Source organism: Myxocyprinus asiaticus, chromosome 1, assembly GCF_019703515.2.
Source record: "Myxocyprinus asiaticus isolate MX2 ecotype Aquarium Trade chromosome 1, UBuf_Myxa_2, whole genome shotgun sequence".
Lineage (NCBI taxonomy): Eukaryota > Metazoa > Chordata > Actinopteri > Cypriniformes > Catostomidae > Myxocyprinus > Myxocyprinus asiaticus.
In genome coordinates, this window is record NC_059344.1 from 33,682,172 (window position 1) to 33,694,500 (window position 12,329).

Consider the following 12,329-nt stretch of genomic DNA (forward strand, 5'->3'; position numbering starts at 1 on the left):
AAAACATTCAATATTTCTTTTTAAAGTTTGACAGTTAAAAGGCATCATTAGTGAGGTAAAATCTCTGTAAGGATTTTTACTTAAAAATCCTTACAGTGTAATGTCAGTCCTGACATTGCAAAACCAGACTTTGCATATATTCGATAAGTCAGCAGCAACGGGGTTAAATTTGTAATTGTTTGAACTTTGAGCACGTTCTTCACCACTTGAAGGAGTGCCAAGCTGACACTTCACTCCATAAAGTCAAATGTATTCAGCAACGTTGACACGAGTGGAAGCCCCTTGACATGTAAATACACACATTCTCCTAAACACAGAGACCATCTATAGACACAGCTGAAATTAGAAAGAAAAAATTCCAAATGTATCTCTGAATGCTAACTCAAACTGACACTTGTTTAAGGAAAAATAATTTTGTATGAAACAAAAACAAGTTTTAAGTCATCTCTTCATTCTGGCAGTATGAAAACAAAGTACTCCAATGATGCCAAGTTTGATAAAGAATGATCAAAGAATATAGATTATATTATCAGCATGCAGATGTACAGGAGATCAACAGACATAAGGAGAGGAAACTGAAAACACACAGGGAGAAAGAGAGAGTGAGAGCTGTGCCCCATAAAACAGATCTAAGCAGGTGAACACTTTTTCCACACTGTTACTTCTGCTAATTACAGAATAGAGCTCAGTCAAGGGGAAAATGCACTCTATCTGAACAAACACTCCAGAATCAGCCCTTCAGGCCTCACACTTAACCACTCCTCTTTATACAGGGTGGGGGGTCAGCAGGCAGGTTGTGAGGGGGGATGTAAATTGTTTGATGAGCGTATGTAGCTCTTGTCGCTAGCCCAGATGTAGGCTAGATACAGTGTTTTCCCTCTGTGGGGTTAAGGGTTAATGAAACGCTCCCTCGCTCCCCGGTTCTCCTCTTCTCCTCCCGGCACAGTGATAAGTAGCTAACCAACGGTGCCTGTAATTACAATCTTACAGAAACCAGACAGATCTGTATATAAATCTCACCATCCAATTACAATGTGTAATAACTTTGCACTCAAGCTGGTAATGAGCTCTAATACTGCAGCATGTGATAATCCCCTCTGGATGCTGGCTTGATCAGATGTTGGCTTTGTAATTAGAGTGGCAGAAAATCATTATTTCGTGTTCAGGAAAAAATGAGGTTGGTGGGAAGTTAATTTTGCTAGCATTCTCTGAAGCGTAGACAAGAATTTAATGATTTAATCATGATTGTTAGCTATTTTGCAATCAATTTGTAATGATTGTGTCACAACAGAGGGCTTTGCTAGGGAGAAAGTCCTCAAAAGAGTCGCTGATATGGCATGTGAGTGTAAGTGTGGTGTGTTTGTCTGTGTATGTGTGTGATCATGTGCCAGCCATAAAGAGATTAGGTTCTCTCTGAGTTATGTTGCTAGTATTTATGTTATAATGCAAACTCTATTGAATATAAAAAGAGAATAATTAAAAGGACAGTGAAGGGTGTTAAAAAAAGCTGTATAAAACATTTTAGGGGAAAAGTAAAAATAAAATAAAAATAATAAGTAAACAGTATCTGCTGACTGACAAAACATGTCAACCCAAAAATAAATAAATGACACATTTAAAAAAGCAAAACAAAATAATTTTCAACTTCATAACGAGAAGGCCACTGTACCTACATATAGTATATCATCCATAAAAACAAAGGCTTTCTAACATAAATCACACTGAATATGTATCTCATTACAACAACAATGAGATCTGATCTGTCATTTTCACACAACATCATACTCCAGTGTTGGGAGTGTGTGATTTCTGTGTTCTTTGAAGCAGTGTGACGTGAACTGCTTGAAAATATTTTCACTCACTGAGTGCGTCTTATGAGGTGTGTGTGTGTGTGTGTGTGTGTGTGTGTATAAGAGATAGAGAGAGATAGGAATAGATTATACTATCCAGTGCTGTTATGCTCTCCCCTCATCCTGATAATCTCGGGTGATTTGCACTGAAAGCGTATCGATGCAGGACTGGCTGCTCTCCTCCGAGTCTCTACTCTATAATTGATACTGTTTTGAAGTTTCCTCAGAGACCCATATTTTTTTAGAGCACTGGTGCTTTTTGATCAATTATTATAAAGCACTATCCTCAAATATTTGAGTGCACCCCAAATTTTATCCTGTCCATTTAGAGAGCTCTATACTGAAACACACTGCCTGTACTGACCTTTCAGCAAATCACATTTCAAACAGAGTGCTGTAGTTAAAACATCTTCCACCTAAATTGTTTGTTCTATCCACCTACATTATATGTTGTGAATTTGTGTCACAAATATGTTTTATGTATATTCATACATGTGTATGTGTGTTGGAACTGTATGCAGCGCATGAAATGTAATTATATATATATATATATATATATATATATATATATATATATATATATATATACTGTATATATATATATATATATATATATATATATATATATATATATATATATATATTCGTAACTTCAATGGAAAAATAGAATGTAATGCTCCAGTAAAAAACAGTTAATTGGTAAACTTAACTGGTAGTTACCATGTGTAGTGAATATTTATATATTTTTTCTCTTTTCTATTATAATTTTTGTGGTAAAATATAAAAAAAATTACATAACTTTTAGAAGTAAAAATTATGGTTTACCTTATAAAATTTATATTATGTTTAACAAGACAATACGTTTTTTTTGTTTGTTTGTTTGTTTGTTTTTATGGTAAACTATTGTTAAAATTACAGTGAAATGCAATATTATATTATATTTTATTTTAATAGCTATGTTTCTGCTGTTTTTTAAATATGTTTTTATATGTTTTTTGGGGTAAATGCACACCTGGTGGAAAATTAGCTTTTTCCTGGTCACAAAATGAATTATTTAATGTTGATGGAGCAACATAAGTGTTATTTTTAAATATGTCATTAAATATGTAATTTAAATATGTAATTAAATATTAGATCAAATGACCTCAAATCAATCTTTAGACATTACAGTACATGCAATGATCTCATGGATCAGAACAATTTTGAAGTGAATAGTGACAAACAGGTGCCCAGAAAAGTGCTGTGGGAGTTTTTGAGTGTTTTGGGAGAAAATGAAATCAAGTTATTTTAACCCTGGGGGGCCTTTAGCCCCATTATTAACCATAGTTTCTGGAAGAGCCTCTTTTGATGGGGACTTTTTTGATTACCCTAAAGTCATCTTGTGGCCTTCTTTTGTTACTATGGTGATTAACACATCATTTTAAAATACAAAGAAAGACGATTTAATGTAATTCCAGTAGGTTGGTATATTAACATTATATAATTTAATGATAAAAAAAAAAAAAGTTGTTAACTGTAAAATGTACATGGTCTCTGTATTTTTATTTTTATTTAATTTTTTTACAGTGAATTTCTAGCAACCACAGCTGCCACTTTAAAAATAATAATAAAATAAAAAAAAAAAAAAAAATATATATATATATATATATATATATATATATATATATATATATATATATATATATATATATATATATATATTTTTTTTTACCTTAAATGCAATGGATGTTTTTTTTTATTTATTTATTTATTTATTTTTTTTACAGTAGATCATAGAGCATCTTTTCAACACCTATCCTACAGTCGCTCTTTGAGGTCAGCTAACTGCTCCACCTTCTCCCTGGAATAGACCCTCCTATGAAAGCGAGAAACGAAGAGTAGGAGTGAGAGTAGGCCCTTGGGCCTTTCCATTGCATTGAGAGTGATCTAGATCTCTTGCGCTCCTCCTCTCCTGCTCCTCACACCCCACTGCCCACCTGCTCAATACCTCAGAACAGCTTTCAAGTGTTCTTTGAAAAAAAAAAAAAAAAAAAAAAAAAGAAAGAAAATTCAGAGCTTGTGTTCCTCCTGTTACTCAATAGCTTCATTCTCTCTCACAATCTTTCTCTCCTTCTTCTCACTGGAAACACATCCTCCCTCCTGGCTGAGACTCTTGAGGTCACAACAGGGCTCTTATATTTGGCTGGTCCAACACAATGAATAAATAAAATCTCTGTTAGCTCTGTCAATATAGAGACAGCTGAAATTGCTGCGGGCACATGACCTGGCACAGATCCCCTCTTCATAAATCTCTCCAAAAATCATACCTGCTAGGCACACTGGCATGGGCCCTCACCCAACTTACATGAAATATTACTGTCAACCTATAATGATAATTAGACTAGTCTCATCTTTGTTCACAACCCCCTCTCAGAATGCTCCAAAGAATGGACTTGGGGTAGTATTGCGCCAGAGACAAATCACATCACACCTTAGATTGTGTTTTGTTCACATTTACCTTTTTTGTTTTGCAGATTAGTATACAGATTTGCATGAACATGCATACACACTGTGCATTATATTTATTCATTTTGCAGATGTTTTTGATCAAAGCAGAGTATGACAGATACATAAAATGCCTTGGGATAACAAATACAAATGCAGTTTGTGTGTGTAGCACGTAATCCTGACACAATGCACATGCACACAGACTTTCTCTCACTCTCTCTCTCTCTCTCTCACTCACACACACACACACACACACACACACACACACACACACACACACACACACACACACACACACGTTGGTGCAGCTATCATTATGAGGACACTGCATAGACATAATGATGTTTATACTGTACGAACTATAGATTCTATCCCCTAACCCTAACCCTACCCCTAAACCTAACCCTCACAGAAACCTTTTTGCATTTTTACATTTTCAAAAAAACATAATTTAGTATGTTTTTTTAAGTGATTTGAATTATGGGGTCACTAGAAATGTCCTCATAAACCACATTTATAGCATCATACCCTTGTAATTACCAGTTTGTAACCTAAAAAAAAGTCCTCTTAAACCACTTAAACCTGCCCACACATACACACACACACACACACACATGTTGGTGCAGCTATCATTATGAGGACTCTCCATAGACATAATGATTTTTATACTGTACGAACTATAGATTCTATCCCCTAACCCTACCCCTACCCCTAAACCTAACCCTCACAAAAAATGTTCTGCATTTTTAAATTTTCAATAAAACATCGTTTAGTATGTTTTTTTAAGCGATTTGAATTATGGGGTCACTAGAAATGTCCTCATAAACCACATTTATAGTAGAATACCCTTGTAATTACCAGTTTGTAACCTAAAAAAAAGTCCTCTTAAACCACTTAAACCTGACCACCCCCCCCCCCCCCCACCCCACCCCAACACACACACACACACACACACACACAAAGGACATCTATAACAGTGTTTCACAAAAGCATGATCTTAGAACAACTCATGTGCCATTACAATAGCTGTTGTATAGACACATCTATCAGAATAAAATGTTTCTATTTTTCGTCTCTCTTTAAGTCTGTGCCAGCCTGGGTTCAGGAGGCCTTTGGAAAGCACTGATTCATCTCTGTAGCCTGAGGCCTCAAATACTCCGATATAGCTCACACATTCTCCTCTCCTCACTCTCACCATGACACATCAGACTGTCACTTCTGTTTCAGATTCTCTTACCTACTAGCTCACTATCAGGGCAGAAGTAGGTCAGGACTCAATTTCTTCTTAATCCCCATTATTTACACTCATATGAAACATATGCCCTTTCTGGAACAAGAGAAAGGCTTATAATAGACTTGTAAAACGGGGATAAATGTGATGAAATGACTGAATTGGCCCAGGACAATATGACTGAGTGAACATCGGATACAGTATTATCCAATTTATCTCTTCATGCCAGTTTTCAGTGTTGAGAAACTGTAGTTTTCAAAAGGATGTCACTAACATAGATAACAACAGTGAGCATGTGCACTGCCAAAGTCACACTCCGACAGTCTTGTTCTTCTGTCTGTTTGTGTATGTGGTCAATAAATATAAATGATACTTCCAAGGTGATCTTGTATGAAAGTTGTTAAGGTGCAGTTCTTAAACTAGGTGGCAACTGCTACAGATTGTCTTGGCAGAACAATAAATCACTTGGTCCATGTCCACAATAAAGTTCTTTACTGTTCCCATTTGATTAATACATCAGTATCAGTGTGTGATTCTATAAATGAACAATTATAACAATAATGAATATAGATACGATCATAAGACAGAAACAGTAATAACTGAACAATATAAAGTAATAATGCAACAGCATAAAGATAAGGACATATTTATAAGTCCAGCAGATGTAAATTTCCTCAGGTTTATATGCATATTCACTTTAAATCAACTATCAGATAAAGCAGAATTAAATATTTCCATATAATATTTAAACAATTGCATTTAAAGCTTTATTCAGTGTGTTTTATGCTGAAATGAATGTGCAATTGAGACTACGTGCTCATTGACTACTTCAAAGGAATAAGCGAACATTTAGTATTGCAATATAACGTAACAGTAATTCAATCCAGCAATAGATGCATGAAAAGAGTATTTCACTACTTATTTTTAAGATGTACGCACACAGTATGAACAAAAATCCATTAGAAATTGGACCAGATCAGCACGGAGATCAATACAAAACTGCCGCAGAACTTAGCAACTTCGGTACATGTCTGGACATGAACAGTCTTTGATTGACATTCAGTTCTGCTGACTTAAACCAATCAAATTACAGAAATAATAGTCATGTGATTCAGAGATAATATACATGTAAGTGCAATACAATAAATGTCTAGTGGAGGGCACCAGCATCATTAAAGCTTGGCCTTTTGTACAGCCGCCCCCAAATTTGTTTAACAAATTTGTAAATAAAGAAAAGCCTGACTAGTCTTTGTTGGTGTTGGTAGGTAGGGCAGGCAGTTTAATTAGGCGAGCCACCGGCCTTGTGTAACTTCTGTCTTTGACATTTACTACAACTGTATGAACTCGCCCATCTAGTCCAGGAATGACTTAGGCCACAGTACCTATTTGCCATAGAACTCGGGGTGATTGTTGATCCATAATCATCACAACTTCACTGATCTGAAGGTTTTCAGATCCTCTTTGCTATTTTTGCCGCTGTTGAAGGTCCGGATGTCGTATGAAACATTTCCAGAAGTTTTCAATTAGAATCTGGCTGTGACGCCATCTCCTACAACTGAGCATTTCTGATTCTGGGTAGACAACTTGTGGTAATGCAGAAGTTGGACATCCCATAAAGAGGGAATTAGGTGTCACAGGGTCAATATCTGCTATGTCTGAGGAAACACATCCCAGTGGTCTGGAGTTTAATATTCCCTCTATTTCCACAAGTAAAGTGTTCAGCACTTCCTCTGACACAGATTGAGAACCAAGAGAGGTATGCAGTGCTGTCTTGATAGACCTAACCTCTCTCTCCCACGATCCTCCAAAATGCGGTGCATTTGGTGGGTTTAGACGGAAATGAATCTGTTGAGAAACCAGATGCTCTTTCAAGGTTGGGTGAAGTGTATTGAAGGCATTCTGAAGTTCTGTGATACCTCCTTTGAAATTTGTGCCGTGATCAGAAAGCAGTTCATATGGTTTCCCTCTGCAAGCTATGAACCTTCTTAACGACATGAGAAAGGAGTCTGTGTCAATGCTCGATAGAAGTTCAATATGAACAGCTTTGGTAGTAAGGTATTTGTACAGTATTCCCCAGCGTTTTTCACATCTGCATCCAAACTTAACCTGGAAGGGGCCAAAACAGTCAATGCCTGTTGAATAGAAAGTTGGACGAAACAGTCTATGGCTAGACTGGGGAAGATCCGACATCATGGGAATTTCTGGCTTTCCTCGCCATTTCTTACATTCAAAACAGCTGCGCTGGTGTCTTTTTACTGCCTCTCTGCCTCTTATGATCCAATATTTCCATCTCATCCCAGAACACATGCTCGGGTCCTGGATGTAACAGGAGGTTGTCGTAATGTTGAATCAGAAGCTTTGCGAGAGGGTGAGCAGGATCTAAGACAATGGGTGGAGCGTGTTTGAGTCCAAGTGGTTACATCTGCGGAGGCGTCCACCTACTCGGACTAATTTGGCTTCATGATCATACTCTGGGGCTAGAGTTAGAAGACGACTAGAATGCGATACAGGTTTATTTACCTGAAGTTGGGCTGTTTCTTCTGGGAAGCTTTCAATTTGAACATGTCTCAAAAGTTCCAGTTCGGCTTGTGAATAGTCGTCAGCAGAGAGTTCACTTGATTTGTCTGCTGCCCCGTGTAAAGAAATAGCAGTCGCCTTAATCAGATCTTGAAGTGGATTGTATTGAGAGATATCTGGGATATCGGTTTGATTGGAGGTTAGAGTTACACAAAAAGTAGAACTGTGGCGTTCTTGGATGTCATCGCATACAACATCAAATGGCTGTTCATTGTGTTGAACAATGTGGTGTGGTATGTACCATGCGCAATGGCTTCTCTCTGTCTCCTCTGGTATCAGCTTCGTGATGTAGCCTGCTTTTTCAAGTTTCTGCACTGATGCAAAATCTGTGTTCTGCAAAAGGTGTTTTTCTGTGCTTCTTAAATTACCGCTTCTTTAGCTGATTGCAAAGGTGGGAGATTTCTTTTCCAGAGGAGGGGTGTTGCATACCTTTGATTGTTTCTGACTGCCACCCTGATTGTTTTCTCCTCAAGAATTTACACTGATTCTGTGTCTTGCCTTGATCTTGTGATCAGTTTTTCACTCCTATATGGGAATGTGTCCATTTGCCACAATTTCTGTACATTGTTGAAGAGTTCTGCTTCTGGTGACAAAGTGGATGTGAATAGACACTGCTGTGGTGAGAGCTGACTGGCAAGGAACTTTGAGGGGCCCTGCAAAGTCCACCCAAGTCTGGTTTTCACAGCAGCAGGACCACCGGGAGGTCCGAGATGTACTGGTTCTGTGGCCATGATTAAATGTGGGTAATCTGAGTCAATAAGTACGAGTGGTTTAGCCTGCTGCAGTTGGGGAAAAGGCAGACCTTGCAGGTGTCTGTATTTCTTCTGCAGCAACTTAACAGGGTAAGTGTGTTTTGCAAGGCTCAGTTCTTTGGTTGTGAAAGCTCTTTCAATGGTGAAGTGTTTTGTCAGCTGAGATACAGAAGCCACTGAGAATGAAACAGCCGCCCCATGAACGACCCGTATGTCTTGTCTCACAGTACAGAGGGCTATATCTTCAGGTAGTCCTTGAAGATCAAGTTGCTGTGCTGCTTCATACAGTAACATTGTCCTCTCTGAACCGTCATCCAGTATGGCGTATGTGTCAAGTTCCTTCTCACCATTTCTCAAGATCACTCGGCTGACCACCAGAAGAACTTTACTGCTTGTAGTTGGTCTATCCATATACAGACTCTACTTCTGAGCTCACAAGACAACTGTTCTCCGCTAACGCTAGTGTTCTATGTTTCATTTTGGCATTGAAGTCGTGCAGTATTTCTAAATGTCTCTTGTCACATTTTTTGCATTTGGCTTTAAGATAACATTGTGAGATCTGGTGATCACGGCTGCACTTAAAGCACTTCTGATTTGACTTCAGCCAGGACTCCACTTGATCTTGATTCAGCAGTTTGAAGTTAGCGCACTTGTTGAAGTAATGCTGCACAGTGTTGCAAAAGGGGCAGTACTTTTTCGATTTCTCCTTGACTGCTGTAGCACTTGCCTGTTTACCCTGTTCACCACCATGTAAGACAGTAGCAAATCGTTGAACTAGCTTTGAGTTCCTTTGCTGGTCTCTCTGCAGCTGAGAGTAGGCTCTGCTTGAATTACTAGCATACTGTGACTCGTCCTCTTGTATTCTGAGCTCGTATTCGAGCCAGTCACTGAGTTCTAGCAATGTTGGAACTGGTATTTGAATGGGGTTAACAAACCTTCTGAAGTTTGCTTTGAGGTCATGAGGCAGTTTGGCAAGAAGATGTGAAATATGTGACCCACATTTGAGTTCTGTCCATCCTTTAGTTCCAAGTTGGTCCAGCATTCCAACTAATGCATGCACTTTGAGGGTAAACAGTCTAAAAGATTTAAGGTCTCCACTCTTGATTTTTGGGCCATCCATCAATTCTGCAATTCTTTGTAGTGCGAGTTGATGTGGTTGCCCATAAAGTGCTGTTAGAGACCTCATAGTATTGGTATATGGGTACCTGCTGTTGACATACGAGTCTGCAATGAGCAAGGAATTCTCATGTTTCAGATGATCAACCAGTATTTGGAACTTGAAACGTTCTGTGGCCTCAACAGGTAGCAAATTCTCCAGTGCAATTTTGAGTCGTGCAAACTCTCTGGGATCCTCATTGCAAAAATTAGGAATGGTAGGGATGTGGCCTCTGTAGGAGAGACCTACATGAGGATATGGAGGAGAAAGAGGACGCACTGGGTGGTATGGCTGATATGTCTCTGGCTGAGCGTAATCTGTGCACTGTTGTGGGGTCAAGAATTTTGATTTATCTGCATGAATAGGAGCTGATCGATCATAGTAGTCTGAGTGTCTCTCATAGCGTGCATGATGAGCTAGTCTATCCCTTGAAGTAAGTCTCTCATCTTGATAGACTTAACTTGTAGTCGAATAACCATGATAAGGTTGCTGATAACCTTGTGGTTCACTGGAAGGTAAATAGCTGACAGCTGCAAACTCTTTGGTCAATGGACAGATAGTTATGGCTTCTGTGATCCATGTTGTAGTAACCACGGGGTCTGTCTATATGCCTAATGCCAAGTTGAGGATATGTAACATCTCCTTGATGAGCTAGATTAGGCTGGGCTTGGGTTGGTTCATAAGGAGAGAAGGGATGACATGAAGTTAGCCGATTTGCAGAGTTTGGTAATCTCAGTTCTCCTAGGTTGTCAGTGAGATAGTCAATCTCTTTGTGACTGACTGAGTGAGAATGCAGAGGGTCTCCTTGTAAATCTACAGGCAGTGCCCTTATGGGCTGAGGAAGATCATCTTGATCTCTAGGCAGAACTGGCCTGCCCTCAGTGACTGCTGTATATGGGCTTGTGGCGAGAACTCTCTGATCTGTATCAATTATTTGCCTTGGAGAAGTCCGAGTACGGGGCCTTGGCTGTGGCAAACCTTGATATGTCTCCACAAATGAGCTCCTTTCACTTGATCCAGTGCTAGTAACTTTTGTTGGTTCTGGTCCGCTTCCAGTACTTGAGAACTCTTTAAATGCAGGCCTTTTACCTGGTGCAGGTCCAGTGGCACCATTTATTGGCTGTTCATCATCAGAAAGAAGCGGCTGATGTGGCACCATATAATCAACATAAAAGTCATCTAAGTATCTTGGTGGGTTGACTTGTCGACGTGGTCGAACCACTGGTAAATCTGGCGTAGCCTGTCTTTCCATTCTGGTTATGGTGATGCTGTAGTAGCTGTCTGATCCGGCTCGAAGGACCAAATTTTGTATGAAAGTTGTTAAGGTGCAGTTCTTAAACTAGGTGGCAACCGCTACAGATTGTCTAGGCAGAAAAATAAATCACTTGGTCCATGTCCACAATAAAGTTATTTACTGTTCCCATTTGATTAATTCATCAGTATCAGTGTGTGATTCTATAAATGAACAATAATAACAATATTGAATATAGATACGATCATAAGACAGAAACAGTAATAATTGAACAATATAATTATTAATAATGTAAGTAATAATGCAACAGCATAAAGATAAGGACATATTTATATAAGTTCAGCAGATGTAAATTTCCTCAGGTTTATATGCATATTCACTTTAAATCAACTATCAGATAAAGCAGAATTAAATATTTCAATTTAATATTCAAACAGTTGCATTTAAAGCTTTATTCAGCGTGTTTTATGCTGAAATGAATGTGCAATTGAGATTACGTGCTTATTGACTACTTTAAAGTAATAAGCGAACATTTAGTATTGCAATATAACGTAACAGTAATTCAATCCAGCAATAGATGCATGAAAAGAGTATTTCACTACTTACTTTTAAGATGTACGCACACAGTATGAACAAAAATCCATTAGAAATTGGACCAGATCAGCACGGAGATCAATACAAAACTGCCGCAGAACTTAGCAACTTCGGTACATGTCTGGACATGAACAGTCTTTGATTGACATTAAGTTCTGCTGACTTAAACCAATCAAATTACAGAAATAATAGTCATGTGATTCAGAGATAATATACATGTAAATGCAATACAATAAATGTCCAGCGGAGGGCACCAGCGTCATTAAAGCTTGGCCTTTTGTACAGATCTCATTAGTATTTGTAGATATTTGAACATAACGTTTACACATGCCTTTTTGTATGTTTGGATAGACACTGAAATGTACAATATCAGCGTATTCACAGCATCTAAATCTTAAGCACTTTTACCAATGTTCAGCTTTTTTCCTAC